The sequence below is a fragment of the Mauremys reevesii genome, linkage group 7 (genome assembly GCF_016161935.1).
Source record: "Mauremys reevesii isolate NIE-2019 linkage group 7, ASM1616193v1, whole genome shotgun sequence".
NCBI lineage: Eukaryota > Metazoa > Chordata > Testudines > Geoemydidae > Mauremys > Mauremys reevesii.
In genome coordinates, this window is record NC_052629.1 from 89,008,282 (window position 1) to 89,029,884 (window position 21,603).

The 21,603-nt window shown below is 42.2% G+C and overlaps 1 long non-coding RNA gene across 1 annotated transcript in view; it reads right to left on the reverse strand.

Annotated features, from left to right (window-relative positions):
• The window catches only part of LOC120369155, a 116,361-nt gene extending 95,311 nt beyond the window's left edge, over window positions 1-21,050 (reverse strand). The window contains exon 1 of the long non-coding RNA XR_005582971.1: window positions 20,441-21,050. This is a non-coding gene — a long non-coding RNA (uncharacterized LOC120369155). The remainder of the gene's footprint in view (window positions 1-20,440) is intronic.
• Window positions 21,051-21,603: the final 553 nt, after the last annotated feature.

The following is a 21,603-nucleotide window of genomic DNA, read 5'->3' on the forward strand; positions in this document are numbered from 1 at the left end:
GTGACACAACATTACTGATTAAAACAGTACAAAGGAAACCAACCAACACTTTCAGTTTTCACCTAAACATGAATTTGAACAAAACTGACAGGCCAGACTACTAATGCAATGCATCCTGATTCTTCCTATATGTCTGTGTATATGCTGTGGCTACCATTCTCACAATACTGTATACCCTCTGAATGTGACACTACCACTGCAGTTATTGGGAGGGCTTCCTGGGTCAGGCACCAAGTCAATTTACCAGAAAAATTTAAACATATTTAAGTTGTGGTGGAAGGGTTTGGGCTGTATGCAATGCAGCATACTCACTGTATACAATGAAATTATTAACACATAACTTTTTCAGATGCCTTCCCGCAAAATGCCAAGGCACAAGTCCACGCTAGGAGAAACAGCTCTTCACACTTCTTGGGTTTTGATTTTTTGTTTTTAAACAAACACTAGGACCTTCTTAAAATGGAAATATGTGCAAAGGTTGCTAGAAACTACTGATGCTTTTTGTACTTAACTTACACACACACACACACACACACAACAGGTTAGCTGAAACTGCATGGCAAGTTCAAGCTTGGAGTCAATTTTTACAACCAGCCTATAACTCCAGAAACACAAATTAATAATGGAAAAACTGGCACAGCCTTAAAGGAATATCAGCAAGTGGAAAAGATATGCACGTGACTTACTATAAAACTGTTAAAATCGGGCGGGAAGTGTAATCCAGGTTCTTAAATAACTTACAGTGTAAAAAAAAAAAAAAACCACCCAAAAAAAAAAACAACCCACACCCTTTCCAACCAAAGATCCCCCATCAGCAAAGCAAGTCATGACCTGCACTCACATTTGTCTAAACGCCCTTACAAATAATCACAGTAACTCATTTCTATTTAATTTTAGACATTTTAATGCCACTATCTTAAAAGCCGCCTTAACATATTGTATTAGGCCCCCATGAAACAGGAAACTAGCACTGGGCCCAGTCCTGTGCCACTAAAGTCAATGGGAGTTTTGTCATTGACTACAATTAGAGCAGAATCAGACTTCACATGCCTAGAACTGTGCACATTACATTAATTACACTGATCACAAACAAGTAAATAAAATGCACCCACATTGTCTTTGGTTGCACTGATTTAAAAAACAAACATTTTACTATTTGCTAAAATGAAAAGAAAGCAATTTTATGGCAAGATAATTTTCACGTTTTTCAGGTTATCCACAATGGAGCATAAAAAGCAATAGCTTTTTGGGCAGCCCCTCTGTTACAGCATACATAACATCTTGTTATAAACAACTGAATATAAAGGATGAACATTCTCCCCCCACCAGAGTTTTGTTGATTATAGACATTTAGTAACTGCCAGTAACAGTTCAGTGTACAATCAACAGTGTTTTGTCTAAACTACTTTGAAGTATAAATGCAATGGTCATGCTTTCCCCATATGTAGTGCAATGGTCATGCTTTCCCCATCAGTATTTTTTCCTGCAGTAAGTTTGTCTACAGCAAAACTGATACATTATTTTATAGGGGTCACCCTTAAAAAAAAAACTATTACAGTACAAAAAATATTTGAAATAATTAAAAACTGGATCACTTATGGCTAGATTTGCCAACTAGAATGAAGGTCTTTAGCTTTGTTCAGTCATTGCATACTCACTATTAGAACATCAGAACTTTGGGCTACAATTCCTTCAACATGTCTTCCTCCACTTAAAGCAGCAAATTTACTTCAAAGATGGCAAGGTGGTCTCTTTCACCCTTGATACCTGCACATAACATCCCCACTACATAATGCTATGGCAACAAGGTGAAAGGCATAAGAAAGTTGAGAACAGCCCCAGAAGTTAGGGCTCGGCTACACTTGCAAGTTAGGGCACCTGGGGCTGACTTAATGTGCTCTAACTCCTGAGGAGTCCACACTGGCAAGGCACGTAAAGCGCTTGGACTCTGCAGCTGGAGCGCCCCTAGTAATCCACCTCCATGAGAAGCAGAATGCTTGCTGCATCCTGACTGGAGCTCCGCGGTGCCAGTGTGGACACCCTGGTCTATTAATGCGCTCTGATTTACCTCCAGAAGTGTCCCATATTGCCTATTCTAGCCACTCTGGTCATCATTTTGAACTCTACTGCCCTGCCTTCAGGTGACCAACTGTAAGACCCGCCCTTTAAATTCTCTAGGAATTTTGAAATTCCCCTTCCTGTTTGCTCAGCAAGGCGTGGCATGCTTTCAGCGCATCTTTCCAAGTGACCATGCCTCCACGCACCAGGCGATCCCCAGTATGGAGCAACAGCGAGGTGCTGGACCTCATCAGTGTTTGGGGGGAGGAAGCTATCCAGTCCCAGCTGCGCTCCAGCCATAGGAATTACAATACCTATGGGCAGATATCAAGGGCCATGATGGAAAGGGGCCATGACCGGGACGCAGTGCAGTGCAGGGTTAAAGTGAAGGAGCTGCAGAATGCCTGCCACAAAGCCTGCAAGGCAAACTGCCACTCCAGTTGCCCCCATGACCTGCCATTTCTACAAAAAGCTGGACACGATACTTGGGGGCGACCCCACCTCCACTCCGAAGACCACCATGGACACTTCAGAGGCTGTAGTAGCACAGAGTTCAACAAGGCAGGAGGAGGAAAGCGGGAGCGGGTGCCAAGCCAGAGGATGGGATCCCTAGATGCATGCAGTCAGGAGTTGTTTTCAAGCCAGGAGGAAGGAAGCCAGTCGCAGCAGATGGTGGTTGGGGAAGAACAAACAGCAGAGGAGGTGCCCAGTAAGTGGTTTTTATTTTGGGAAGGTAGTTGTTTGGTGCAGGCTCTTAGGGCAAAGAGGGTTGGAGAAGAAAGGTTAGGGCTGCATGCATGCCTAGATGCGGAATAGGGCATTGATGTGCTCTCTCACATCATAGTGATCGGCCTCAGTGATCTCTTCAAAGATCTCATGCAGAAGCTGGGCAATCCACTTGTGCAGGTTCCTTGGCAGAGCTACTGTGCTCCTTGTCCCAGTAAGGCTAACATGTCCGTGCCACTGTGCCGAGAGCGGTGAGGGACCATTGCTACACACAGGCAAGCGGCATAAGGGCCAAGGCGGAAGCTGCATTGTAGTAGAAGACCCTCCCTTGCTTCCCAGGTCACCCTCAGCAGCGAGATCTTCCAGGACGAACTCATCCCATGGAAAATTTGGGGACAGTATTCAGTATAGGGTCCCCCTGCAGCTGTTGGCTCTCCCCAAGGCACAGGACTCCAGAAGACAGTACGGCCGTGAAACAATTAGTCCCCCTTACCCTTATGCTTACTCACCATTCTGGGGCTCCTGAGGATTATGTGCACTCACTTTGGGATGGGCAATTTCTGCTATTGTGTACACTGTGCTTGTCTTTAGGGATGGCCGAATCATTGCTCTGTCTGGTGTGAAAAATGCTGCCTCTGTTAAGTGTTGCATTTTGGCTTTACAGATGCAACCTTGAGATCCCAGCCGTCCTTGTGATCAACGGCCGAAAGACTCCAAAGAATTAGGAAGCGTCCGTGAAGAACCAAAGAGGACCTGCTGCATGAAGTCAAGTATCAGAGGGGTAGCCGTGTTAGTCTGGTTCTGTAGAAGCAGGATTCTTTGCTGCTTCCGCTGCATGAAGTCATGCAGCAGTCCCTTACTGAAAATCAAAAAAGTACAGGAGTGGCGGGAAACTGAAAGGAGGCTCCACCAGCAGAATGCGGCTCGCTGGCACCAAAGCACGGAGCGGCTCCGAAGCATCATGGAGCACCAAGTGGACTCGATACAGGTGTTCATAGCACTGCAGACAGAGCACATCTGCACCCACCCCGCCCCTGCAACCATTGTCCCAAAACTCTTTCCCTTGTGCCCCCATGTCACTGCCAACCCACTTCCCCCAACATCCAGTTTCTTATTGCCACCAGCTGCCTCACACACCTGTAGCTTCACCACCCAGCCCTGCAAACTACAACCCTTACCCACTGCACTCAACCCCCATCACCATGCATTTTAGCCATTTTGCACTGCACTCCAGACAGGAAGGCTGAGTATGATAACAGGACATATGCAAATCTGTGATTGTCCCATTCCATTCCCCACCCCACCCCCTTCCCTCCTCCCACACAGCACAGATGTTTCATGCCCGTTCTGTTTCCAAAGCAGTTGTGTTTCTTTTCAATAAATGAATTTTTTGGTTTTGAAAACATTCTTTATTATTGCATTAAGTAAAGATACCATAGCCTAGGAAAGCAACAGGCACTGCAAGTCAGTGCATCATACGGAGCAAACACAGATGCCTACTAGTATTGGAACCCCTGCACCTCATTCCCGTGAAGGGCACCAAATATTACTGGTGGCTTTCAGTATTGAATTGCTCCCTCAAGGCATCCCTAATCCTTACAGCCCCACGCTGGGCCCCTCTAATAGCCCTGGTCTCTGGCTGTTCAAATTCAGCCTCCAGGTGATGAATCTCCATGGTCCATGCCTGAGTGAAGCTTTCACCCTTCCCTTCACCAATGTTATGGTGGGTACAGCACGAGGCTATAACTGCGGGGATGTTGTCATCGGCCAGGTCCAGCTTCCCATACAGACAACACCAACAGACCTTTAAATGGCCAAAAGCACACTCAAATAGTCATTCTGCACTGACTCAGCCTGTTGTTGAACCGCACCTTGCTGCTGTCAAGGCTCCTTGTGTAGGGTTTCATGAGCCACAGCATTAAAAGGTAAGTACGGTCTCCAAGGATCACAATGGATATTTCTACTTCCCCTACGGTGATCTTCTGGTCTGGGAAAAAAGTCCCGGTTTGCAGCTTCCTGAACAGGCCTGTGTTCTGGAAAGGTGCATGATGCATATATCTTTCAGACCAGCCTGCATTAACGTCCATGAACCACCCATGGTGATCCACAAGCACCTGGAGAACCATAGAGAAATCCCCCTTCCAATTTATGTACTTGGAGGCTAGGTGGGCTGGTGCCAGAATTGGAATATGCGTCCCATCTATTGCCCCTCCGCAGATAGGGAAAATCATTTGTTCAAAGCCAGCCACAATGTCGCGCATGTTGCCCAGAGTTACGGTTCTTCTGAGCAGGATGCGATTAATGGCCCTGCAAACTTGCATCAACATGATTCCAACGATCGACTTTCCCACTCCAAACTGGTTAGTGACTGATCGGTAGCTGTATGGAGTTGCCAGATTCCAGATTGCAATAGTCACCCGCTTCTCCACCAGCAGGGCAGCTCTTAATCTCGTGTCCTTGCACTGCAGAGTGGGGGCGAGCTCAGCACAGTCCCAGGAAAGTGGCTTTCCTCATCCAAAAGTTCTGCAGCCACTGCTTGTCATCCCAGACTTGCATTACTATGTGATCCCACCACTCAGTGCTTGTTTCCTGAGCCCAAACGTGGCATTTCACTGTGGTGAGCATGTCCACGAATGCCACAAGCAATTTCATGTCGTATGCATTACATGAGTTGACATCATCGTCGGACTCATCACTGTCACTTTGTAGCTTAAGGAGTAACTCGACTGCAATTCGTGATGGGCTGGTGAGACCCATCAGCATATTCCTCACAAGTTCAGGATCCGTTCCCACAAACTGAAAGGGAAGACAGAGCGCGCAGTACAAAAAATGTTGAAAGATGGCTCCAAATGCGGACGGAAGCACAGGGATTGCTAGGATGCAAAGTGATGCATCATGGGGCATTGGGACAGGACCCAGAATGCCCCGCAAAGCCCCCCCCCCCCCGACCCTTCCCACAAGCCACAGCACCAGAATGGGAAGAGTTGTTCTCTGGGATAGCTGCCCATAATGCACTGCTCCCAATGCCACTGCAAGTGCCGCAAATGTGGCCATGCCACTGAGCTTACAGCTGACAGTGTGAACACTCTGCAATGCTTTCCCTGCTGTGGTCTCTGAGAGCTGGTTTAACTCACAGCACTCTACATGTGCAAGTGTAGCCATGCCCCTAGTCCCTTAGTTGCTTTCAAGTTTAAACTTATATTAATTCCTAATGTTAGGTCTAAGGCAGTGACACTCAGACTGAGGGTTATGATCCATAAGTGGCTCTTTAATGTGTCTTCTGCAGCATATGATATTAAAAAACACTGATTTAATAATTAATCAATCAGGATGCTTTTACTATGTTATTAACCAATTAAGTTAATAACTTATTTGCTGTGAGAATAATGTACTATAATAATAATGTACTATATAATAATGAAACAACGTGGCTTTTTGGGGTAATGTTGATTGCTAATTTAGTTCCTGAACCACTGAGGCCTGAGTATCACTGGTCTAAGTTATCAACAGTTCCTTGCCAAACCCATTCAAAGAAGAGGTGTGCCTGTAATTACCAAAGATCTTCTGGTGATAAAGGAGGAATTGCATCAACTTCTGGCTGAAAGCATCAGCATGATTCAGCATTTCAGAACTAATGATTACATTTACTTTCCAGTTAGCTAATGATGAACTTTCATTAATGAACTTTCTTTTCAAATGCCATAAAACAGGCAAATAGTTATTGATGCAACTCTTAAACATCTGACTACTATCTATTTGGTGGGGATGGAAGAGACCACAAAATTCACTGATGACAATATCCCTTCTCCTTCTTTGTAATACAATATGTAGGAAAAGAGGGTGTTTTATTTCAATATCTAAGGGTACGTCTACACTACCCACCGGATCAGCGGGTAGCGATCAATCTGTCATGGATCGATTTATCGCATGTAGTGTAGACACAATAAATCTATCCCCGATTGCTCTCCCGTCGACTGCTGAACTCCAGCAGTGCGAGAGACGGAAGCAAAGTCAACGGGGGAGCCACGGCCGTCGATCCAGCACCACAAGGACGCGAAGTAAGTAATTTTAATTCGATCTAAGATACATTGACTTCAGCTACACTATTCTCGTAGCTGAAGTTGCGGTTCTTAGATCAATCCCCCTGCCCCAGTGTAGACCAGGCCTAAGACTCTTCCACATTTAAACCAGTCTGATAACCTAGTGGTTAGCACAATATATGGCACTGGGGATCCACGTTTGGGATTAAGATGTTATTATACAGGCAAGGCTCCATGGAAATTCCTTGTTTCTTAATTAGTGCTCCTCTCTATGGTCTTGGCTCTCTCAACCCAGCATTTCATCCATTTTACATAAATTCAGACTATATATTTAACATAAACCAGAACATTTCAGGAAGTTATATTTAATCAGTTGCTTAAATTGGAGCTTTGCTGTAGTAGTACTAAACCTTATTTTTAAATACCTACCTTCTCCCCTGCTCTCAGGTCCAGTTCTCAGAACTGCACATATGCTTTCACCAAAAAGCAGCACTGTTCTTAAGTCACCATAATCCACTTGCAAAGAGTCATGGGAAACTTTTACTCCAATTTTGTTTCCCCAAGACTTTGCACCTCTTACATTTTTTTATTCAAAGTTGATCTCAGCCAAACATGCCAAGTTTCACCTGATTTGGGGTTGAAACTATGCAAACCAACAGAGTCCAGGCTTGCTAGAAAGGCTTGTGAATCAGAGAAAGTCTGGCTTGACTGTTGGTTTTGCTGTATAGCCATATGCTGAATGAAAATGGTGGCACTCTATCCACAAAATCTACCCATGCTCCAGAAATTACCGGAGGCTTCTGCTAAACTGATCAGCAGTGAAACATTTAAAGTTGATATGTGTTGTCATTAGGATTCACAGTTAACATCCAACTGAGGGAAGTTTACACTTGAGTTCTTTCCGGCTTTTCACTGCAGATTCAAAGCAACACTCAATTCGATTCACATTTGGAAAGTTTTGTTTGTTTGTTTTTACAAAAGCTTACAGTCAGCATAAACTCTGTAGAAAATGAGGGGGCCATGAGACAAGTGCTGTTATGATATATTGTCATGTACCAGCTCAATCCATCTCCCACAGGATTTGTCCATTTCTAGTGTAAACCCAATTGAATACTGTAACCTACCATTGTGCAAAACATTACAAGGCTCCTAAAGCCAACATGGTTTTTCGCCTTCCTCTGCAGCATGGGGCATGGGTCACTTGCTGGAAGATTCTCTGCACCTTGAAGTCTTTAAACCATGATTTGAGGACTTCAACGGCTCAGACACAGGTTTGATACAGGAGTGGGTGGGTGAGATTCTGTAACCTCCGTTGTGCAGGAGGTCAGACTAGATGATCATAATGGTCCCTTCTGACCTTAAAGTCTATGATGCTATGAATTATAATACTCTATGTAGCCACGCTCTGAAGTCACTGAGTCATAGACCCAGCCAAAAGCCCCCCAGAAAAATCAAATGGGCTAACTGTAGCAGATTGACTGAGAGCACCATATTGACAACTCTATCCTTAAACTACTTTCCCTGTATTTCTTGCATTTTTCCAGGACATTTAACTTGTAGCAAGTGTGCCATGTCCTCATGTGTGCATTTCAGTTTGAACATAAGTACTGGGGATTTAGCTGTGTTTGTCCTTTACCAGACAGGAAGTGGTATGTGACACTGAGTCACCACACTGCACCCAGCTCTGCCTAGCATTTAATCAAGGCTGATGCAACTATGGCAGCACTCCCTGATTGGCAAACCCAACCTAGTGCACCTATTCATTTTTTTCCTTCTCTCTGGAATTTAAAAATTACCTCCCTGCACCATCAAAGGAAGCAATCATATAAATGTATTTAAACAAGATATTGAAATGTGATATCACAGACCTAAACTGTGATATAAATTGCCTGATGATGCAAGCGATGACAGATCCAGAACTTCCTTTGAACTACACACAGGGCGTAAAATGGCTTCTAAAAAGTAGAAAAACCTACAGGCTATATTTCCAGTAAGTCCTGTTCTTGGAAAAATAAGCCAAAAAAAACCCCTAACAATTACAAATGTACAGAAAAGAATTCAAAAAGAGTGCAGATATTTCCAGTCCAATGCTTAATTTAAGCACTGTTTCACCTCTTAAATTCCTACAAGCTGTAACTTCCCTCTCATCAGGTTCAATAAATAGGGCCTTACCAAATTTACGGTCCATTTTGGTACATTTCATGGTCATAGGATTTTTTAAATTGTAAATTTCATGATTTCAGCTATTTACATCTGAAATTTCACGGTGTTGTAATTGTAGGGGTCCTGACACAAAAAGGAGGGGGGGGCAGCAAAGTTATTGTTGGGGGGTTGTGGTGGCTGCTGCTGGCAGCGGCCCTACCTTCAGAGCTGGGCAGCTGAAGAGCGGTGGCTACTGGCCGGGAGCCCAGCTCTGAAGGCAGAGCCTCTGCCAGCAGCAGCACAGAAGTAAGGATGGCACATTTTTCATGGTTATCAATTTGGTAAGGCCCTATCAATAAATTTGAATTATGTGATGAAATAATAGTGAAGTAAGGAAAGAGTGATTTGGGTGTCCAATTTATACAATACACTTTTTGGTGCATTCTCCCATGTCCATCATATAATCTAGGAAATTTACCTTTTGGTAACTGTTTTCAGCTAAAGGTCCCCTTGAGCTAGTGTTGAAACTCAACCAGTACAGATGGTCAAAAATCTGATTTTATTTTTGAAAAAAAAAATGGCTATAAACTTTTTTGTGGATTTTTTTGGGTTAAAAAAATTGAATCTTTTTGTTTTCAGAAACTGAAAGGGGGTTTGGTTTGGGTTTTTATTTTTTTGACAAAACCAAGACAATTCCATCAAAAAATGAAAAATTGACAGAAGATAAATAGAACTGGGTGAAAAGTGTATAACACATGCAGATAGTGTCATTTAGATGAGCTTCCTGCAATAGCACTAAAAACTGTTTTCTAGCAGTTAAATCCATTTCCATCACTGCTAGCAACAACTGGTCAGTTTCACAGAACTGACTGGGCTTTGAGGGATCAGCTTTGTTTGTGACATATTGGTACTGACCATAAGGCAGGTTGGGTAAGTACTGCATGTTTATAAATTACTTAAACCACTAGGAATCCAATACATTCACATTAGCTAATTATATTCACTTTCAAACAAGAATGTGACTCAGGTGTGTAATGTCAGGAATCAGAAAAGGCAACAAACCTCTCATACTAGCTGCTACCCTGCAGAAATTTTACATTATACAGGGTCATATTTCCACTTGCTTAATGTGTTTCTTCCTTTCACAAAATATACTCATGGGACAAGACACTAAAGTTTGCACACAAAACTGTATTCTATTATAATGGTGAAAGTTTCTAAGCAAAAGATGGTAAATAGTTTATAGGCCTCTTCTTTCTTGTCTCAAGCATTTGTCAGTCTTAGCTGCTAAAGTCATTAAGTATACATTCTCAGAAAAAGTTATTTTACTGCAAAATCCTGAAAGGCAGGTACTGCTAGCTATACAATAATGCTGCTTTACAAGAAAAGTATAGATGAATTGAGTACATACCAGAATGCTAAGGTACCTGTTCCACTGCAAAGGTTAGTCACAAAGGACCAAATGTTGGTCCCCAGGTACAGTTGTGTGGGGGGTGTTCCACATGTATCAGGAGAATGGGATCCCCCGACCCACAGACTGCAGAACAGCATTGTAGCTGCTCCGTAACCGTTACTGAAACTTCAGTAGTCTCTATGAGCACTGCACTACCACCTGTAATGAGGGGGCCTGGTTTGTGGATCCATGTAATCCCACACTGGCTCCCTCGTTGCTGGCTTTCACCTAGCAGAGCAGCGCTTGTTCCAAAGCCAAGCGGATTTTAAATGCCCTGTGTGTCAAGATTTGCCCAAAGACAGTGTCAAAAAGCTGCATCATTAAGAGGGGTTCTCTAGATAATGAGACTTTGTTACAAATATTGTGTATGTATATTCATCTCCCTAGTAGCCCAGGCAATGTTTGTTAGTTTTGTATATCTTGCTCCAGAGAGATGCTTTCCAGACAACCAAAGTGAATTCACAATTCACATCAGCCTCCTGTCTCACAATGCACATGAAGTGCATGATTCATGTATGACTGCACTCGGATATATTCTTACGCATGAAGGAATCATTTCATTATTGTGCACAAAAAATGCACACTGAAAGCCCATTTAAAGAAATCAGATCTTCCATTCCACTCAGTACACCAGGTTAGAAGTCACTTTTCAAAATCCGTAGCCACCTTTTCCTCATAGACATGCTATAGCTCTGCATTGACCTTCCTATAGCCACTATCATACACAGGAGAGAGACTGAGAATAAGGAGTACAGCACCAGTAGAACTTGTCTGCTATAGATATCATAAGATCCTAGAGCAGATGCCTCCAAAACACAAAGAACCAAAGAGCTGCTCCAAGCAGGAAGGTGGTTGTCAGACTTAAGACTTTTCCATCATTTAGAAGGTCTCTGTCTGTTCAGTGACACACAAATTAAGTTAGCATTTGAAGGGTATGTTGATGCTGCAGCTTGGGAGCATACTTCCCAGTTCAGGTAGACAAGCACTAGCTCTGTTTGAGATGTCATGCTAAAAATAATAGTGTAGCTGGATGGGTAGCATGCAATTCAGGCTAGCTGCCTGAGTACAACCCTGCCTGGACCCCCTGGGTACATACTTCAGTGGCTTGTCTGACCTGCCACCCATGCTACTCCCAGCTACACTGCTATTTTTAGCACACTAGCTCAAGCATGTCTGTCTACCTATGCTGGGAAGCATACTCCCGGTTGCAGTGTAGACATATCCTTAGGAATGCTGACTGAGGGGAAAAAACTGGATCTGCACATATCCTAGACCCGGAATGCAGTGCTCTCTTGGGTTGGATTGACTATCTGTCTATCTCCCAAGCACTGTCTTGAAATTTTATCCCATATGGCCAGCATCGGAGGAGACACTGCTATTTTATCTTTGTAAATATGAGAATCAAAAATTGTGAACCCAAAGGGCTCTCAGAAACTGTGTATACACAGGGATTTTTCTGTACTGTTATTTTTGAAAGTGGGGTGGGAGGAAGATTAAATACCAACCCTCTTTTTCACCTTTTGCATAGGCAAATCTGAACATCATTCTCTCCTTTATGCTGTCAGTACATCTCTCAGGTACACAAATTCACCAATACTACTGGTGAGACAGATAAAATAGAAAAGGGACATGGTACTAGCTGTCTCATATTATACAATATACATATGGAAACCATTTTTAGAATTTCTAAATTAGTATTTCTAAAGGAGGATGTGGCAGCCTGGTATGGTAATTTGTCAGCCACATTCTTTCCCAGGTTCCCTACTTTTACACTGATCATTAAAAGAAGTGATGGTGTTACACTAGCTGTTTAAATCACGTAGCCCAGCAACTGTGATCAGAGAGCCCCTGAGCATTACACTGGGCAAATATGTGACTGAGTTTAAGATGGACCCAGTAGCAGTTTGTATGAAGTTTGTTCCTCTACATCAGTGGCTCTCAACCTTTCCAGACTACTGTACCCCTTTCAGGAGTCTGGATTGTCTTGCGTACTCCCAAGTCTCACCTCACTTAAAAATGACTTGCTTACAAAATCAGACATACAAACACAAAAGAGTCACAGCACACTATTACTGAAAATTGCTTACTTTCTCATTTTACCACATAATTATAAAATCAATTGGAATATAAATATTGTACTTATATTTCAGTGCATAATATATAAAGCAGTATAAACAAGTCGTCGTCTGTATGAAATTTTAGTTTGTACTGACTTCGCTAGTGCTTTTTATGTAGCCTGTTTAAAACTAGGCAAGTATCTAGATGAGTTGTTATACCCTCTGGAAGACCTCTGCATACCCCCGTGGGTACATGTACCCCTGGTTGAGAACCACTGCCCTACACAGATTTTTGTCAGAGATGGATACTAAACAGTTTTTATTCTGTGGACCTATGAATGTTCTTAGGTCACTTTTTAATGCATTTTGAATTCAACCTGTATTCTCTGTAAAAGGGCATACTGTGGAGCAGTTGCAGTTTACAACAAGCTCTCTTTTCTGAGCTACATAATGTTGAATAAAAATCATTTAGTTTTGAAATACAACCTCTCTGTGCTTTAAGAACACCACACATTTGAGGTAAGTTAAATGGTGTTATCTACTATAGCTACTACTTCCCTTTCAACACTGGAGATTGAAATCCTACTTCTAAATGGACAAAATGCATTTGGCATGATGTACTTTTTGAATAATTTTAAAGGGATGCTCAAGAAAATTGTAATGAAATGGCAAGGGTGTATATATCCCATTGCTCTCTAATGAACAGGATCAGAACTGCTTAGTTATGCAGCATCGGCCCTTTACTTTTAAAAAACTCATGGAGATTCTCCTTTATTCAAGTAGTGGAGGCCTGTGCTTTCAGATCAGGTGAACCAGAGAGTTCTTTCCCCACAGCCAAATGATCACAGTATTTGTTATAATCATGACCATCATGTCTTAGGTAGCCATAAATTTGTTATAGGTTTCTTTTTGAAGACCTTACTTTGGGTAATTAAGAATCCCAATATTGTTAAAACTGAATTGTAAAATCAAATGTATATCTGATCATCTGCACCATATACTTCTTTGCATTTCACTTGGCTTGGACCTTGAAACTAGACTTAGTTCCACCTCTGTTTATAGTCCATGGGATAGCATGCAGAGGCCAGGATCTGGCACATAGGGAGTTAACTCTCTGCTCAGTACTCTTTTGGCTCACACAAATGGAAAGGATTGAAAATAACCCAGGATAATAATAAACTTATGACAATCATGAGCCCTGTAGAAAAAGCTCACAAAAAGAGGGAAGATTTGCAACTAGTAGGGAGACAATGCTCTGCAAGGAGCAGTAAACTGTAACCCAAGCATAGCCTATTTGGTATCTGTCTCCTCAAAGTCCATTATGAGATGGATGGGCATTGTTGTTGAAATCTGTTGAATGGAAAAATCCTACAACACACTTTGGAGAAAAACTCTAGCAAGGAAACTTTTCCTGTTGGGTCTGTTTGGCTGACTTCACAATTTTACACTGAATTTCATTTTCTTGTTTACATGCAATGGTTAGTGCAATACTATTGCAACTGGTTTCATAACATTGCAGCAACTTATTTAAATTTTTTTAAACATTTTCATTGGTTGTTTTTATTTCTTAAATGTTTCTGTAAGACATACTTTTAAAAGGATAAACAGCTCCATGTTGAGCCCAAGATACAGGAATAACTCACTCTTGGGATGAGAGACAGTTCAATCAGCACGTGCCAGGGCAGCATGGGGATTAGCCTCAGCAAGAATTCCTGCCAATGATGTCATGTCATGCTGATTTATTTTCTGTGCATTTTAAAACGACAATACTGCACTGTTCACTGGGGACTAGGTTTAGGATCAGATCAGTTCAGCACTATACTTTTCTTATTCTAACTGCAGCCCCAGAGATGGGTTTTCATAGACACCAAAGGCTTGTTAAGTGTCAAAAAAGTTTTGAAAAAGCGTAAGTCAAACATGCTACATAGTTGCATAAAGTAATCATTATACATGTGGGAGATTAATGTAAGACTGATGTAATCAGGAAAATCCTATCACTAATGTTAAAGAGTGAAACACTTAATGCTTGATTCTTTCATCCTCAGTAACCCAGGCTCTTTTCATGTTTCAATAAACAAGTCTCATGTCCAGTTTAAAATACAAAACAACAACTATATTAAAATCATAAGTGCTCACTGACATCAACTAATATAGGACAGTACAGTACCAGATTCCATTTCTTATACATTTTCCCACACATTCATGTACAGAGATTAAATTTAGACACTATTTCAAACTCCTGCATTGTCAGAAGTAAAACTGAAACACTCAAACCAGAAAGTTGAAAGGCATTTTGATCTTTGTTACATTAGGATTATGGAACCTGAGCAGCTCTTTTACAAAGCATTGTAATTGTTTGTACTTGCAAAACTGGATTAAGAAATCATTGGTATTCTTAAAACACATTTATCTCACACACTCAAAAAAGTCAGCATATTTCTACTTCGAGCTCAGCCTTCAGCCAACCAGAATGAATTCCTGAGCACCACCCACGCTCATTCTCTCATCCTCCCCTTCTCCAGAGAATCACTTTTTCTGGCCAATAGAGCATGAAAAAGTTCCCAATACGCTTTACCTGTGGTACATCTGCCCTGCAGATGAACCATATAGTCACCTGTACCTTGTTATGAGGTCATCACTCATTTCAGAACCAGATTTACTTCCATCTCCTATCTCATTGTTAGTACTGTAACACTGGTACTAGAAATGCTTAATGGTACAGAAAGCTTTAGATTTGCAAAAGAAATGAATGCCACATCATTTCAAGTAGCCTTAAGAGCAACTGGGAGTTAAAGCAATGGTATCACAATCTCAGCTTTAGCTGTATACAGATGAAGAATGCGAGAACCTAGTAGTGCTGGGGATTTTGCCAAACCTCTAGGATTTTTTTTTTTAAGTTTTGAGCTTCACTGAACTTTTCTGCATTTTATGAAACATTTTTTCCTGTAATTTAAATCCATTTGTTCTTCGGTAGAAGTTGTTTAATTTAAAAAACATGTCTTTCTAGCTAAATGGAAGCCTGAGTAATTTTCATCTTGAAAGTGCAACTAAACATGAACAAAACTAACACCAATTTTTCAAAAACAAAAGTTTATATATAATAGACTTCACAAAAGTGGTTCCAACATTGTAAAATTACTGTACTATCTATAGTTAGCCCACTCCAAACCAGCATCAGAAAAAAATACATAATAGTGCATACAAAACAAGCATCAGCTTTTATTTTGAGAGACTTTCGTATTACCTTTTGTTCTGTGGAAGCTAGAAGCCTCACTGATTGGTTGGCTTATGGACACTAGACTATCCCATCTTCAGGAGTCTCTCCTTCCCCACCTTTCCCATATTTATCCTCAACAGTAAATTTCTCCCACCTCTACCCTACTTCCTTCATCTCCTCGCTAACTATCTGCTCTATATGGCATGGGTGGAAGGGAACGATGGCCAGCTAGCACCAGTGTGGATCTCCTCATCATCTCCTCTAGAGCAGTGATTCTCAACCTTTCCAGACTACTGTACCCTTTTCAGGAGTCTGATTTGTCTCGAGTACCCCCAGTTTCACCTCACTTAAAAACTACTTGCTTACAAAATACAAAAATGTCACAACACACTATTACTGAAAAATTGTTTACTTTCTTATTTTTACCATATAATTATAAAACAAATAGATTGGACTATAAATATTGTACTTAGAGTGCAGTGTGATATTTGAGTCTATTTTTCACTTCTGAGCCTTGTCTGGAGCCCAAGCCCTGCTGCCCAGGGCTGATGCATATAACTTGGCTTCGGGGGGCAGGGGGGAGTGGCCCTATGGCATGTGACCCCAGGCAATTGCCCTGCTTGCCACCTCCCAATCCTGGCCCTGCATTTGCAACCCCCCCCTAAACCTGTCTCATGACCACCCTCAGGGCTGCAAGCCCCAGGTTGATAAACACTGATCTAGATAAATTGAGTACCCCCTGGAACACCTCTGAATACCCCCTGGGGTACACATACCCCTGGTTGAGAACCACTGCTCTAGAGCAGTGCTTCTCAAGGTCAGGCTGCTGCTTGTTCAGGGAAAGCCCCAGGTGGTCCGGCCAGTTTGTTTACCTGCCGCGTCCACAGGTTCGATGTTCGTGGCTCCCATTGGCCACGGTTCGCCGCTCCGGGCCAATGGGGGCTGCAGGAAGGGCAGCCAGCACATCCCTTGGCCTGCGCTGCTTTCTGCAGCCCCCATTGGCCTGGGATGGCGAACTGCAGCTAGTGGGAGCCGCAATCGTCCGAACCTGTGGACACGGCAGGTAAACAAACCGGCCCGGCATGCCAGGGGCTTTCCCTGAACAAACGGCGGACCAGCTTTGAGAAGCACTGCTCTAGAGGACACGGCTGCCTCAATGAATTGTTCTCTGTTCTCCAGGCTCAAAGATTCTCCTTCACCTCTCATCAAAGGCCAGGGATGCCATTCTTCCTCCCTCTCAACGTCTAAGGTGAGAGGAGAAAGACGAGTCCAGTAAGGTGCCACAGAACTCCTCGTTGTTTTTGTGGATACAGACTAACACGGCTACCCTTCTGATAATAGTGACAAAGAGGAGGTCCAGGCCAGTTTGTTTACCTTCTGGCCGCTCCAGGCCAATGGGGGCCGGTCATGCGTCTGACGAAGTGGATATTCACCCATGAAAGCTTATGCTCCAATACGTCTGTTAGTCTATAAGGTGCCACAGGACTCTTTGTCACTTTTTACAGATCCAGACTAACACGGCTACCCCTCTGATACTTCTGATTATAGGAGAAAGAAGATGTTCATGCTGGTTTCTTTCTCTCACACCCTGGGGACAATCAGGGAAAAAGGGGGTGGGAGGTGGGTCAGGTTTGATTGGGATTAGGTCAGGCAGCATTTTAGCTAGGAAGGATAATGAACCCCGTGTTCTTCTGCTCACAACCCTCCATCTGCCTCCACACTTCGAAAATCTTCTCCCTAAGTACCTATGACATCACTACCTGTTTCTTTCAGTCTAAAGATATTACTAATAAACATTTATGACACATTGCCAATTTACATGTAGTGCAACTATTCATAGTGGGAGCTCATTGCAACCTTCTGCTCTTTTGGGTGGGATCCCTTGTTACACATTTACGCAATGGGAGATTGAGAATTATAACACAAATATTCTTTCCTTCGTTAGTGCTGCAAATACCTATACTACCAAAAATCCAAGTAGACTTATTTCCCTGAACCCAACAAGAAAAACAGTTTATGCTTCCTTCCCCTGGAAGCTATTTGAGCCAAAATATGCTGTTATACCCTTCTTGTGGGCTAAGAACCTTTGCTCAGCCTTACCTATACCCTACCACCGCTAAAGGAGGAAGCCAGGATTCTTTCTCTTGGCAACTTTTCTGGAGGTATACTATTGTATTCCCAGAGTGCTCGTTCCCAAATCCTATTGTGAAAACAGTAGTAAACAGAACTCTCAGCTTCAGGATGCAAGGAACCGGGTCCAAGACTAAAGCCAGCTGCCAAGAGTGGATGTGACCACTGCCCTCATTCAATCCTGGATGGTACAACTGAGTTCATCTTAGCTGCAAGATATAGTACACTCTAATGAGGAGTGAAGAGGTGGTGATTCTCAAGAATTACAAAGAAAGTGCATTACTGGGAAAAACAGCATCAGAAGGAAACCAAGTTTTTCTCTACATCAGAGTTATTTAGTTGTTATAGCAGGGTTACTGTTAAAGCTACTGGGTGAGATGCTCAGCTTGTCTAAATCAGCATAATTCCATGGACTCTAATGGAGCTCCGCCAACTCATAGGCTCCATGAGACCAAATCAATTAATCTGAGCTCTGAGACTCACTGCCACAGAGGTTTTTGTTCTTTTTGGTTGTTTTTGCAGTGTAGATATACCCTGAGACATCAAGAGGGAGGCCAATTAGGAGCCAAGGTGTGTGACCAAATGAAGCAGGAATCCCCTTCCCATGACTAGTAAGGTATCTTTAACATTTAAAAAATGTCAAAGGCCAAAAAACCACCTCCTCACAAGACTAGTAATAGATGTAGGGAAGGCTGGGGTTGGGAGTGGAATTTGGAAGATCATTTCAGGTAAAAACAGAGACATCTGTGCAAAGTACCCTTAACAAAACTGGGCAAATACTCAATTTGTCTCTTTATAAGGCTCAGTTATGCAACTGCTTCTCTCACCTCATCAACTTCAGTCACTTTCTGGCTACCCATTTTGCCTTACAACTAAGAGGCATGTTTTTTGCCTTAGAATCCCAAGGTGGTAGTTGGGATCACCAGCTGCTTTTTTGTTTATTTGTGCAGCAAGCAAGCAAGCAAAGAATATGTTTTAGTCTTTAAGAGTAAGATGTTTTGCACCCCTTTCCATGACTCTGTTTTGACTGAGGAACCAGAAGAACCTGTACAGCCTCTGAGTGTAGGAAGCAAAAGCATTGACAACATTCAGCTTTCTCCTGTGGACCTGAATAGTTCACAATGATTCATGTTTTTTCATAGTCAATATCAGTCTGTGTAGCCTATGGCAATGAATAGGGCCCTACCAAATTCATGGTCCATTTTGGTCAATTTCATGGTGATAGGATTTTTAAAATTGTAAATTTCATGATTTCAGCTATTTAAATCTGAAATTTCATGGTGTTGTAATTGTAGAGTCCTGACCCAAAAAGGAGTTGTTGGGGGGGTTGCAAAGTTATTGTAGTGGGGGTTGTGGTACTGCTACCCTTATTTCTGCGCTGGGCAGCTGGAGAGCTGGCCAGCTCTGAAAGGAGCACAGAAGTAAAGGTGACAATGCCACACACACCCCTAAAATAACCTTGTGCCCCCCTCTCCCTACAACTTCCTTTTGGGTCATGACCCCCAGTTTGCGAAACGCTGGTCTCCCCTGTGAAATCTGTATAGTATAGGGTAAAAACACACAAAAGACCAGATTTCATGGGAGGAAACCAGATTTCAGTCTGTGATGCATTTTACATGGTCTTGAATTTGGTAGGGCCCTAGCAATGAACTAGGGAAAAACTCTGTGCAAGGACTACACAAAGTTGTGGGGAAAGGAATAAGAAGTCATATAGTGTAAATCTATCTTGTGACATAATACAGATAAATTAAGGTCTTGATGCAAACACTCACTTCCTCTTTCTACTCTGAGTGGGTCCATTGTGGGACAATTCACAGTAGTAAAGTTAAGCACATGCATAACTGTTTACAGAATCAGGGTCTATGTCAACATTAGTGTTCTTGTACAGATACCTCAAATACAAGAGTATTTTTAATGTCACAGAAAAAAACTAGCTTGCGGCCCAGCCAAGCAAAGACTTTAGTATCATCTGTGCACATGCCAAGTTCCAAACTTCGTTACTTTTCCTGCATTGTCTCTAAAAAACTAAAATGTTTTAAAAATGAGATTATTGTAACTTTCAGAACTCTATCATAACCTAGGAGTGGCTAAAATAATTTTCCTCAAACTCAAAAAATTCCATCCTGAGCAGATGGCTATTTCAACTAAGGCAGTGACTTTTTGGAGTGCTATCAACATGCAGATTCAGGGATTACTATGGAAGTGTTTTAAAACTTAATTATAGGAAGGCTAATTAGCATATTCTTTAATAAAATAAGCCATGTAAATAAATCATTTATCCATTCACTGCATATAGCACTGAATACATTGTTAGTATTTAACCATTACTTCATAATAATCCATCAGAGAAAATAGTGAAATATGCCCACTTGAAGGAACGTGCAACACAGATCCTTCTATATCTTCCCATAACATGTCTCCATCCCATCCCAATTTCCCAGTAACAGGATAACATAATTGATCTGACACCCAGAGTTCTTTCAACAAAACTACAGAAAACACATTTTTTTTTAAAAGCCAATGCTAAAGAAAAGCCTCTTCCTTAAAGCCCTCAGATAGTTGGTCTTGGGCCACCTATGCTAAAACATTCATAAAATAAACCAATAAAGGCGCATACCTTGGAAAGTTCCCTTTCAAGGAGCAAACAGCAGTTCTTCCGATCTTTCAGGCAGCCATCTCCAACATATTGGTTGGTTAGAAGGTGATTAACCTTAACTGCAGCTACCCTGTTGCTACCATTGTTGCTTTGAGCTCTTGCAGGGATTATTCCTTCAAGTGCCAGCTTTCCACCTTTCAGACACAGCCACTTTTTGTTATTGGGACAAATGGGATGTTGAATAACTACATCTGTTATTCTCGGTTCTTGTCATAGGAAGCCTCATCTAACTAAACAATTATACAAGAGAGTTCCAGAAGGCACTAGAACCCAAGGAAGTTCATCTCCCTCACTGCAGAGAATCTGAGAAAGAACAGCTAAATTCTACTGCGCCTGAGTCACTTACAGCAGCTGCAGCTCATTTCTTTATCAAGGGACTTAGAACAAAAGGTTCTAATGCTCTCCAAAAAGTAGGATGTTAACAGGAGATTTATGCTTAAACTTGTTGTGGGTTTTGCACCTCATTCAAGCCTCTATAAACAGCACGTTATTTCTATTTAATTTTTCAGTGGTAAACGCACAGGCTCTGGAAGGTCTCCTGGGTCAAGATTCTGACAACCGGGGATTTCTTCTTTTTGTTGAACCCTAAGCAATAACTGTGGAAGACCCTAAAAGAAGGAAGGCTTTCTTTTTTTCATTAGCTAAGATTTGTGGTAAACTGTGACCCCTGCTTTGATAGCATATAACAACAATCTAGGCCAGAAAGTGAAGAAGAAATCTGTGCCTAATTGAAATTATAGGGAGAATTTAGAGAGGTAAACTAAAACTACTTCTGGCAAATGCCCCCAATGTCTGTTAAAGGTATACTCTGACTTTCTGCAATCACTGTAATTACCTGCCAGTCCAGTGCATAGAGAAAGAATGAAGGCAATGCCTCATCTCTGCTGCTTATCTTTTCCATGCTAGTTAACGCAACAATGGGGTCAGGGGAAAAAAAACCTAGAAAAGCTGCTCACCAATATGGGAAAGCTCTGACTAATCCCTTCATGCACACAGACATACTATTAATCTACTACATTTTAATATATTTCCCTTTTCTTGTTTCTTCATCAGAAAGCCAGCTCACTGAGGGTTCTTAACAGACCGCCTAGAAGTCCAGCTATACACTTGCAGAAACCTATGCA